Source organism: Siniperca chuatsi, linkage group LG1 (genome assembly GCF_020085105.1).
Source record: "Siniperca chuatsi isolate FFG_IHB_CAS linkage group LG1, ASM2008510v1, whole genome shotgun sequence".
Taxonomy (NCBI): Eukaryota; Metazoa; Chordata; class Actinopteri; order Centrarchiformes; family Sinipercidae; genus Siniperca; species Siniperca chuatsi.
This window is the reverse complement of record NC_058042.1, coordinates 27928888-27939493: the sequence shown is the minus strand read 5'-3', so window position 1 is coordinate 27939493 and position 10606 is coordinate 27928888. Positions and strand designations below refer to the sequence as shown.

At 39.9% G+C, this 10606-nt stretch overlaps 1 long non-coding RNA gene across 1 annotated transcript; it reads right to left on the bottom strand.

The window, feature by feature from the left end:
* Positions 1-880: 880 nt before the first annotated feature.
* On the bottom strand, positions 881-10379 carry LOC122865408. Its single transcript, XR_006375476.1, has 3 exons — positions 10306-10379; positions 10088-10191; positions 881-1056 (listed from the first exon to the last, which is right to left on the bottom strand). It is a non-coding gene; the product is annotated as an uncharacterized LOC122865408 (long non-coding RNA).
* Between the last annotated feature and the right edge of the window lie 227 nt (positions 10380-10606).

Sequence of the window (10606 nt, the reverse complement as noted above, 5' to 3'; positions counted from 1 at the left end):
ACTAATTTAAACAGAGCCTTATAGTTATATTGCCTTAGTCTTAAACGTTAGGCTGCAAGAGGAAAGTTGAGCGGCCTTTTATAGCGTGGTGGTTATAGTTATGCGCTATAATGCAGGGTTACAGGTTTGAAACTGGAGTGGTCTACAATTTTACACTTTTCATTTCAATTTAATATTATGTAATTTCAGTGTGATAATCAATAGGTTAAGTAATGTATATACTTAAATGTTGTCATTCTGCATTGCTGTGTAGGGTGATAAACAAATACATGAACAAATGCTGATATAATACCATGAATAACACTTTTTAATTTTGTGGTGAACTGTCCCTTTAACATGTTTTCATGACATTTCTATCTAGTGACATTTATTAAGGATACGCCAGAACGGTATCACTGATACTGTCCTTTTTAAGAGGATTAGGTGAGGCCAGATGTGACTGATCCACATTAAATACAGTTTCTATACACATCTAATACACATCAGGCCACTGACTCAGTTTTTAGCACCACAGCATCCCTGGCCTAATCCTCCTCTGCCCAGTCTGTAAGTCGCTATTTTTTATTATATAGACATTTTACCTTGCAGGTGAAATTCTACTCTGAAATGGTTAACTGGAAAACTTGAATGTGCTGCCTAATGGTGGTTGAGTGCTTTCTTTTGCAGACTAAGAGCTTGGTGGATGGGACTGAGCCACAAAGTAAAAATAAAACATTGCAAAACAATTATTTGGTGTAAACAGTTATGTAATGTATTTTAATTATAATTAGCTGTGGATATCTTCCTAAAACAGAATAAATGACTTATTATATACATTTTTTCTCTTCATTATTTTATAGTGACAGAGTTCACCTCAGATTTATTATTAAAATCCATTTATTTCTTAATTAACACATCCACACACGTACATTTCACACATGAAGTTATGGTTGTTTCCCCTTTCCGGCCATTAGAGGGCACTCCCAACACTGTGAAGATCTCCATCCATCCCAGAAGTGTGGGCGTGAGTGTCCAGCCTGCTTTGTCATCCTACCTGGTGTGGCAGCAGCCTTGCTTCTGGAACAGATAAGCTCATGAGATCTCACCAAACTCACACACTACATGGGTAGCATAACATAACACAGTACACATTCACACTGCACATCAGGAAAGAAACTGTGAAACTGGACTGTGGCTTAACAGAAGACTGAATTGGAGATCGATACTTGATCTTAATTCACTGTAAATTAATTATTGTGTGATACCACAATGTTTCAGTGCGTATTGTAATAAAAGCTTAGCACAACTGTTTTTCTTTATACAGCACCCGTATAGTTAAAGCTGGGGCAAATTTGACAACTAGGAGTTTAATCCTGTCATCAAATTATTATTTTGACAGGGTCATAACCCCATGTAGCCTCATTCAGATACCACAGTGTATTGTACGCAGCGTTGGTGCTCAATATCCCAACAATGATGAACTTCAGACTGAGCAGAGTCTTCTGTATCAAGACAAGGCGTAACAGCTTGTATCAAGTTGTGTGGACTCAAAAGCAAGACTGAAACTCCAGAAAGGTGAAGTTAAAAAAGTGTTTATTTGGTTGAAAAACAAGGCAGAGGTTGGTAACAGGTAGGTAATCAGCAGAAGCAAACAAAACCAAACAGAGGCACCGAGGCAGGCAAAACCAGGAAAAGGGGCCAGTAAATATACACTGGGTGGTTGATGAGGGAACAAGAGGTAGGTGTATAGGTGGGTGTAGGTCAGGTGACTGGAGATGGAGGGAAAAACTGAGGGTGGCGATACAGCAAGGTAACCGAGCAGTGAATCGGCAGCGGCGAGTGACGGCGTGGTCCGCAGACACAAAAGGCCCTGGTGGCATCGCGGTGTGACCACACCTAAAATTTCTTTATTGTACTCAAATCATTATTTGTCCTGTGTTAAGTACATTATATAGTCCTTAATAATAATGCTAGGGGTGACAGAATATAACCATACTGCATTTCAAAGTAAATTTCAGTAATAAAACATGGTGAGGACAAGAAACTGATAGATCTTCATAACATTTAATTCATTTGCACTGCAAAGTATTAGCTAAGTCCAGAAAGTAAAATATATATATATAGCACATCAAACAACATTGAATAAAACAACTGCCCACTACAAATCCCCTCCAGGATCTAGCAAAAGTTTATCAGTGCAGGCTGAATGCTGAGATCAGGCTGAAATCAATAGCGTTAATGCATTTATCACCTCCAGTGTAAATCCATTAGAAATGATCTAAACAACAGCAAATAGCCAGTACACTTTACCAGTATCAACGTGAAGGCAAAAACAAAAATACCAATGGGAATGAGCATGGAATCATGATAACATGATGCAGCAGAAGTAAGAGCCTGAGGCCTCATAGATTACTGCAACACAACCAATGTAGACTCATATTCCAAGTGCAGTTCATGAGATATTACAAATTCATGCAGCGATGCCAAAAAGACTCCTTGGCACATAGTCCGAGGCTTTAGTCCATGTACTCCACATGCCCAGCTGGTAATCCTTCCATGAACACAGCAATAGAGACACACAGGGATGAAGGAGGGCATGATTTTGGCATTGAAACGCTGGGATGAGGGGATGTATGATGTTTATCAGACACCAACACAACAAGTAGTATGATGCACAGTGAAGGGGAAAGACAACCTGCAGATCTTGAGCAGAGCTGACATGCGGATACTTGGTGTTCCCTTACCATCCTGGAAAGAAACCACCAGCTGAGTACTCTGTGTGTAATGGTCAAAACACAAACAACCTTTCTTGCTTCTTGCTTCAATACACTATGATACTTGCTCTGTAGGAGGCTATGATGTGCTCCAGTTGGTAGTGCACCATAGAAATAAATAGCATGAATTCTAGCAATAGAGACAGAGTGCAATGTGTATGGACATTTTTGTTGGACTTTATTAGTTGTAACCCACAGAAGACAATCCACAAATGTGTACCATGACCCACAAATATTTCACTATGCACAAACATGTATTTTTTTTTAATTTGTATTGTGTAAAGTCATAGCCACAAAAATACAGAGTGATTTGCAAATGAGCATAACTTAAACGTATTTTAATTTCACATGGATCCACAAACGCGTAAATATCACTTTACATGTCTTTTTGTGGTGAAACTATTTACATTTGTAAAACCTTTATCATTTTTATGTGAAATTAAAATACGTTTTTACATAGTAAGTTGCTGTATTTTTGTGGAAATGTCTTTACACAACACAATAAAAAAATACATGTTTGTGCCATAGACTGTATAAAGGTTTGTGCATAGTGAAATATTTGTGGGTCGTGGTATACATTTGTGGACTGTGTGGGTTACATCTAATAAAGTCCAATAAAAACTTCCAGAAACGGGCCATGCTCCCAAAAACCACGCCCAAGGGAAAACAATCAGCGCAACAATATACAACCAAGAGCTGGAACACTAACAAAATTCCTGTAGCTAGCTAAATTAGATTTCAGCATGTCAAAGGATTATTTTAGCACCCTGTGTCTACCAGAGAGGGAAAGGTATAATGACAAACTCTATCTAAGTGTCCCTTCTCCATACCTTGCTTTTCTTGGAGAAGTACTGTAACGTTAGTTAGCTAAGGCACTTGCAAACATAATGCTGCATAGCTTTCTGATTTATCCACATTCTACTATAACACAAGTTGCATACTGTCAAAATGCTTTAGCTTAACTTACAGAAGTGTAGTTAGCCTAAACCTGGCATTTGGATATTTGACCCGTGACAAAATGCTTGCTACGTAACTGAGTGTTAGGATCCCACAGTTTTCCTATTCTTTGGTTCGGCAACTTAGTTCTGGGTTGTTTACCCTGTTGGTAGTGCATCCCACCACACAGCAGCTTTTAGGCATTTTTCTGTTGTTTGCTGGCAGATCAACGTACCAAGGAGGCACCTTCACGCAATACAAAGTCAATGGAGAGTGATGAATTGCTTTACCTTCCGGTGTGGGCGGGACTTAATTGCGCTCTGGCTCTATGCTGGCTCAGGCAACTGCTTCCATGGGAAACGCTCCCCCAGAGTCCTGAAGCTTAGACGCTGTATCCACAAATTGGTCTATTTATCCTCTTTTAAAAAAAATGGAAAATTATGCACAATAGCTGCAGTATCATTTTAGATGATATTTTCTTATACAAATATCAGTTTGACTATAAATTACTATCAAACTTTAACAGACATTTGAAAATAAATTCATTCCAAATGGAACCAATTGTTTGCTGTTTGCTTAGTGAGCCACATCAAACTACATTTTTGCTCCAGCCCCAAGAGGAATTTCTGTTAAAATCAATGTTTGCTTCTTTCTCAGTCAGAAAGCAACAAAAACTGGTCTGGAAGCTGGCTGGTCAAAATGATATGCCAGTTACAAAACCTACCAAAGAAAAGCTGTACTTGCTGTGCTAATGCAGAATAAATGCAGGTTATGGACTTCCACAATGGTAAAAAATGTCTTTGGGTGATCCCTTCTAGCATCAGCTGACAGTACCGTTATAACTCAAGGCAAGGGCATCAACCACCATCAGGCAACCACCATCTTTTCAAAGTTATCCTTCAAGCGAAGCACGAATGAATAATTACTTTCAGAGTAATTACATTTTCCACCATTGTTGACTGTGGAGACCCTCTGACTGTGATCACTCAATGCAACAAAACTCATTAATGAAATCACCAAACGCTTTCTCATCTTCACAGATTGAATCCCCATGGATAATAAATATCCTGCCTCTGTCCTTTCCCCATTTTCACAACGAATCAAACAACATCATGAACAGCTCAGGAGGTGCACTTCCAGATTTATTGGTTTGATTACCACTGAGCCCATCAGTGCTTAAAATGCATATAATTGTGGAACTGTAACTTACTTTTTTAAAATGGAATGTACTTTTTACTCCATACAATGGTTAGTTTTTGGTACTTTATCTTTGAAGCTACGCTAGGCCTGTTTTAATGCAAAAATACTCCAGACTCATCAGACAGAATCACAAATTAGGGCTGCAGTCCCAAGTACCTGTGGCGTCACTGTGTTTGCTTCATCTGTACTTCTCTGCATGAAAATTCTGTGTGGAGTTTACTTTAATCACATTATGCTGGGCAATGAATTTTACAATTTTCAAAGTTGCTTGTCACTGCAATCAAGGGAATTGGTCCTGCTGAAAAAAAAAATTCCATGTGCAGCTTTAACAAATGTTTTTGAAATGAAGTGGTCATTTTGCAATTTGCTGATATGAAAGCAGGTCAGAAACCAGGTGTGTCGTATGAAAGGTATGCCAAGCAGAGCGTGGAGTGTCAGGACACTCAGTGAGTGTTGGGTCACTGGTTCTGTCCTTGTGTCATATACTATCCTTCACAGTGGGTACACAGCTGCCTCGCATGACCTTTTCACAAAGCCCTGCAGTCCTCCTGCGTCCACCGTACTTCTCCTTCACCTGTACCTGCTCTGCCACATTCTGTCTGCTTTCTAATTAGCACATAGTCATTAGACCTCTCAAATGCCCGGTACAATATCTCAGTGCCCGAATGGAACTGATGAGAGATAAAGAAGCTCCCACTGGCGATGTGCCTTTTCTTTTATAATCATCAGCCCTCAGGTCAAATGCTGCATCCACACGGAAACAGGACTACAATAAGAGAAACAGATAGGATCACAGGTACAATCCCATTTTATCATGCTCCAGTACACAAACAGGACAAGCTGAGCACATACTGGAGCATCTGACAATGGTATCAGAGGAAATCAGTCTGATCACGAGATGAGACGTACAGCACTGTGCCATATCTGTGGTCAGCAGTCGCAGTTTTGACACAGAAGATGGCTCTAGATACAGCACTGCCACAGATCGGCTAAAACAATTACCTAAGCATCCCTGTAGCATTTTGTTTGGACCCATCCATTTATTGGAGACAAAATCCAGCACAAAATCTTATCTTGGCTTGGTTTGAAGAGCAAAAGAAATTCTGGATATAGCTGTGAGAGAGGCGTTATCTGCGTCAGGATAAATATACTGCAAAACAAAGGCTGATATTGAAGAGTAACATAATGTTCCTTCGATGGAGAAAGGGTAGTACACATTTAACTATATTGTAAGGATATGTACCATAGCTACTTTCCCTTAACAGTCCCCCAACACTCACTCACCATTCTCTAATACTTTATATTTTCTGGTAAAATCCATCTCTAGAGCCCACTATATGCATTTCTGAGCAAATCTGAGTATCCATCCTGCTGAGTGTTTCATTATTGTCAATTTAACACACATGAACAATATCGTTTTGTAATGGCTTAATCACATAAACACACTTTTTTTTGTTTTTTTACATTTCAGGTGTTTAGCTGATGTGTAAAGCTCTCATCACTCAGCATTAACAAAGGCACAGTATTATGACTCCAACAGTAGGACTAAAGGAGAAAAGACAAAATCCTTGAAACCCTGACAATAGATGTAACAAATGCTTATGTATTTCTGCTAAAGTCAAGCGTGATATGACATGTAGAACAAAGGCAAGGGTGAAAAGGAAGACAGTCCTCAGTATGTTTGAAGAAAAAAAAAAGAACAGTCAGCCTCATTCTAGTAGATGAACTTGAGATCCTCATTTCACACATGCACACTTTTTGGCTTTTGAAGCTGCATTTGTGAAATGTGAAGATAAACACCAAATGCACTTAATTTGTCCCTCAACTGTTCTCTGAGCCAGTGGCAATCGGGGTACAGATGACTGACAGCTGGAATTGAAGCTTTCCTGCTCCTCAATTAGTCAGATACTCAAGAAAATGTACTTTGCAGAGATTGTAAAATGTTTTTATCCATTGATCTTTACCCAGCATGTTTTTGTTTGATTTTATCAAACATGTTTTTGTTTGATTTTTTTTTCACCCACCTTCAACAGTTTCAAATAATGATGTGCACTTTAACTCACTGGCGGCTTGTAAAGGTGACTGTAGGTCTGTAGGTCTGAGTTACATTTGAAGGTTGAAAATACGAAGCAGAAAGTTGCCACAAATTACAGGGTTCTGACACTGTGTCCATCAAAAGCCATGTCTTCTGCTCAATTGTCCTTTAGAAAGTTGCTCAGAATAACATCACCAGGTAAATGTTTAAAATGGAAGACACAACTTGTTGCCTTCCATCTTTCTTCTGGTCAAGGTCAACGTGCCTGACAGTACTGTTGCAGAACAAAAGACAACACAAAGGGAGCGCTGTGTCATCACATCTATGTGTATCTAATCAATTTACCGAATTGACGTATTGATATGTGTACACTGTTGTCCAGGGAATTGTCAACAACTGAGACAGGTTTGCCGGTCAAAAGCAAATTCGGGTTCAAAGAACCATCACTGTTAGAAGATAACTTCAACACTTAAATACACTTACTAGTGTTCTTGCCAAGAGTTAGATGAGAAGATTGATACCACTCACATACTTGGCTGTTCAACATGAAGCTGGACCCAGCAGCCACTTTGCTTAGTCACAGTGAGGACAAGACTTCAGGAAGTCATAGCTCCTAGTCATAACCCAGTTTGGGTTCGGGAGGCAGACACCATCTCCACATTTAAGAGTAGGCTTAAGACTTTCCTCTTTAATAAAGCTGGCTCAGGTGAGTCTTGAACCATTCTTTAGTTGTTTTAGCTAAGTGGCACAATCTAGGCCAAGCCCTGTGATGATTTGAAAAGGTCAGCTGGCCATCCAACACAGCCTGATCTCCATACATGGCTAAATAAAAAGTGACCAGAGAAACTTTATGTTTTAAAAATTTAGCCAGGGCATGGAAAGAGGACATCATATTACAACTCAGGGAGATAGGGAGGAACGTGATCAGATGCCTAAAAGAGGTTCAGGTGCTGGAAACAGGAATTTAATGATGTCCCAAGAGAAGACAAAGCCAAAGCAGGCTGACCCTGTCAAGTCAAAGCCAAGGATAGTTTCCTTGCCAGGCCACGGGACATGTAAATGGGCTTGTCGCGGTTCACGCTTTGACATTTCAATGAACCAAAATAATCTCCCTCATTAAAGTGTTAGTGCAACTAGCAAAGTTTAGTGGTGTGTGCGATGGTTGTGCACTGTTGTTTGGTGTCAAATGTGTAGAAAATCTGGGGTCAAAAAGAGTAGATTTCTCCTACAGCATCCCAAAAGTAAAGTGAAACGAATTAAATGCAGCGCAGACATGCTGGTGACATGCAACGTGTTTCTGTCATTGCGCTGTACAAGCTTTTTGTACAGTGACAGATGGTGCGGTCAGCTTGAAAACAATGGTGAAGGACACAACATCCAAGATGTTATGGAACGTCCCTGCCTCCATATATATTGACTTAATGCGAATGCAAGTCAGACGACCTCACACTGGGCTTCTCTTATAACACACTACATCAACTTTATACAATGTGTGCTTCTATTCCCCAGACCAAACCCTGCACAGCACCCTCTCATCAAGCAGGTCCAAGGGTCAAATGGCTGCGCAGTCCACCTCTTGTCAGATTTACAACATACGAGAGGCCTTGAGACACATTCTTACATTTTCCCACTGACCCTGAGGATGCTTCCTGCTTCACTGTGTCAATTAAACTCAGCAAAAATTATGTCGACCTCAAACTATGTACAGCCCATCACACTGCGGTCACCTTAACTGTGAGTATTCAGGCTAATCTGCAATGCAGTATTTTTTAAATGCACCACCCTTTAACATCAGTTGTGGAGGTGAAATCAAATCAGTGCTTTTTCTGTATTGATGTCAGCTGACCCAAGGGTTAAGGTTCAAGGTTGGCTTTAATGTCTCCTCAGGGAAATTCTGTTGGTCACAAACAATACATACAACCTAACAGACTGACACACAAAAAAAAAACGTTTAACAAAGCTCAGGTTTTCCGATATCACAAAGCTGGCTCACTTTTAACCAGGGTAGATCACCATGGTAACCTGGATGTTGGACGGCTAACCTTTTATTAGAAAAATAATACACTCACTGTTAATTAGCTCCCATGATTATAAATGCAACATTTTGGTCAGATAGACCTCGTCAGGCATTAACTACTTTCTTCTCCTCTCTTCTCTGGTTTGGCAGCAGAAACAGTCTTACATTATTTTTAACTTAATAATGTCCATCACATATTCATAATAGTTTGTTCATCACTGGACAAAAAAGCCAAAAATACTCACTCTATTTTAAAGACATATATAGTAATTCCCACACTTATTTATAGCTGTGGCTCTGATGATGATGTATGTAATTAGAACACGCTCCTAGCTGGATTGGAAATCCCGGAGTTAACAGAGCCAGTTGATAACCAGCTTCATGATAGCAGTTATTCAGGATCACCAATGTTAGGCTCAGGGAAGTCAGGTAACTCAAAGAGAGTCTGGTTTAATTGAACTTGGCTCCAGATGTGTGGAATGAGAAAGTAAGCAGGATTTGTAAGCAGTTTTTTACTTAAATTAGAATTAGGTTATGGTTAGGGTGAGGGTAAGGGTTGGGGTTAGGCATTTAGTTGTGATGGTTAAGGTTAGGGTAAGGGGCTAGGGAATTGAAGTGGATGTGACAATGAAGGTGTGTCACTGTGCTATTGGATAGATGAGACCAGCTGATGGAGCAGCTGATGTCCCGATTTGACAGCCCCAGATAATGACAGCAGGAAATGTAAGTGAGCATGCTTGAGAGGAGTGAAAATAACTACGCCTTAAGCGTGAGGAAGTCTAGTCTTCCTGACTGAACTTACTCTAGAGCTTCATTTCAATTTAACAGACAGGCCAGTTAAAGCATCCAAGTGTTCATGTGGAAATGTCTAATAACATGTTTATTCAATTTTGTAAGCAAGAGGGAAATAAACAGATACTGTAAGACGTTAATGACATCATATGACTGTACCAATTAATAACAGTAATTTTATTCCAGGCCACTGACATGCTGCATTTAACAAAGTATCTGCTTCTTATGCCCACTCAGACCTCTACTGGATGTTATTTTAAGTCCCTGAAGGAGCATCCTAACAGATTACAGATACAGATAACAGATAACATTCTGCTCAGATAAATATGCACGGGCCTGCTCATATGTACTTACCTTGACCCCAGACACTTTCGAAGACAGCTGAGTCATTTTTATTCCACATGTGGAATCTATTGTTTTTTTACTCCATTGCTGCCCATGCACTTCTCAGAGTATCCCTGCAGCGATAAAAGAGAAAGCCACAGCTGGTGAAAGGAGTGCAGATATTAGTCTTCATCAGACCAGTGAGACAATGACACTTATGAAGACCTATGTCATTTAATATACATCACCAGCTTTATTGTTGAAAATGGGAGCACAAAGCACAAGCCAGTGCCTCAGGCAGCTCAAGGTTGGTCTAACCAGGAGGCAAGAGGAGAAATCAGCCTTGTCTTTCAAGGCCACCTCTGCAACTGCAGAGGGAAGTAGAAATGTGTTATTCTAGTCCAAAAGGCAACAGTTTATGAAAAGTTCTCCAGCCTATTCCGTTTTCTTGCCCTTTAACACAGTGCATGTTTCATTGTTTAAAAAAAACAACAAATTATCTGCACCAGAATATGTCGCGAAAGGAGATCTCCCTCTTGTTTTACACAA